At 49.3% G+C, this 1,606-nt stretch overlaps 1 protein-coding gene and 1 non-coding gene across 2 annotated transcripts in view; both read left to right on the top strand.

Annotated features, from left to right (window-relative positions):
- TTLL5 (tubulin tyrosine ligase like 5) overlaps nucleotides 1–1,606 on the top strand; it is a 279,763-nt gene that overhangs the window by 184,473 nt on the left and 93,684 nt on the right. The window lies entirely within an intron of this gene.
- On the top strand, nucleotides 1,044–1,177 carry LOC115868902. Its single transcript, XR_004045862.1, has one exon. It is a non-coding gene; the product is annotated as a U11 spliceosomal RNA (small nuclear RNA).

The following is a 1,606-nucleotide window of genomic DNA, read 5'->3' as shown; positions in this document are numbered from 1 at the left end:
GTGCTCGCTCACATCCCATTTTGCAAAGCAGAGTATATTAGAGAAAATCCGGCCTCTGCTGTCCTGGGCTGTGTGCCCTTTCCCCAAAGTGCCATGGGGGTGTCTGAGAGTCCATCGTGTAGATACTCGGAGGGCTTCCCTCGTGGCCTCTCCGTGCTGCTCATGCGGAGCACCACTGGCACGCCGAGCAGCACACGTGTTCCCAGGACAGCATGTTTCTTTTCAGCCACATAGCATCCTTTACTGCCACGTATTAAATGTCGCCAGTGCCCCATGTCCCTACCATTGTGCTAGTTGCCAGCACACCCACACACTTCTGAGCACCCACCACCACCACCAAGAGGGGCAGGGTAGTGCAGGGTAATGTAGCTTTCCTGGGGTTGGGTAGAGGAAGCTGGCAGAATGGGCTGTAGACTCCTACTGGGTCTACGACCCATCACATCCCTCTACCTTATCCCTCCCCACCGTGCCATCAAGAAATCTTGGTGCTGAAAGCTTGTTTTTGTGGGGAGTACCATCAGCCTACCGGGGGAGATTCTGCTTGCCTAAAGTCCAGTGTTTCCATAAATTCCCTCCGAGTTCCTTAGAACCAGCATCCACTGGACAGAGCCGGTGCCGTGACACTGCTCTTCATTGTGTATTGGCTAGAGGTTCAGGGGAGGGTGTGCAAAAGGGCTGCTTCCGAGAGACGTGCTGTGGGGCCTTCGTGGAAAGTAAGACCAGGCCCAAGCGGCGCGGTGAAAATGGAACGTGGTCATCAGGTTGACTTGTGTGCTGTTGCCTGTTAGCCGCACACGCTGGAAAGGCGAAACAGCAGCACTCACTTGGACCCCTGTTAACATCCTGGGCATCCCCCTAACCAAGTAGGCTCTACGTGGTCTGGTCCAGAAATGAAGCTGTCAGACATTATTTGCAGGGCATATGTATAATACTGTATTTGGACAAAGAACAACTAGATATCAATTTTGGAGGCGCTAGAAAAATAGAATGAAACCTTGAGGTTCAGAAAACAGGCGGAATTCTCAATCGAAAATGAAACCGCAAAAAAGGGCTTCTATCGTTAAGTGGCACATGTAGGGCATCTCTTTTGCTCTACGTGTGGAATCGACACCAAGAGATTTCGGAAGGGTAATTTTTGTTACCTGGGCTGCTAGTGATCGTTGGTCCTGGCGCCCTAGAAAAAAGAAAGAAAGAAGATGAAACTGCTTGCTGCCACCCAAGCCAAGCCCACCCCGGCTGCCTTCAAGCCAGTTGCGACCCTGCCGGGTTTTCTGAGACAGCCCGTCAGCAGTTAGCAGCCCCGTGCTTAACCGACAGCACCAGAAGGGCTCCTTTGGGGAGACAACTTAAGAGAAATCCTTCTGGCAGTTTCCTATGTATAGAAAATAACCATGTAGCCATTGTGGCTCTTTTAAATTATATATATATATATAAAACAAAAGGGGGAACTGTGGGGAACAGAAGGATTTCTCTTAAGTTGTCTCCCCAAAATATGTACCAAACTTAGCTGCTTAAGAGTGACTGTACAATATACAAATATATTATATGAGGATGGGGAAATAGATCTATGAGCCTACATTTATAGATTTAGTATTAAGGTAGCAGA

The sequence above is a fragment of the Echinops telfairi genome, unplaced genomic scaffold, assembly GCF_000313985.2.
Source record: "Echinops telfairi isolate 266 unplaced genomic scaffold, ASM31398v2 ScPeMD7_18;HRSCAF=68, whole genome shotgun sequence".
In the NCBI taxonomy this organism is placed as follows: Eukaryota; Metazoa; Chordata; class Mammalia; order Afrosoricida; family Tenrecidae; genus Echinops; species Echinops telfairi.
This window is presented reverse-complemented; position numbering and strand designations above follow the sequence as displayed.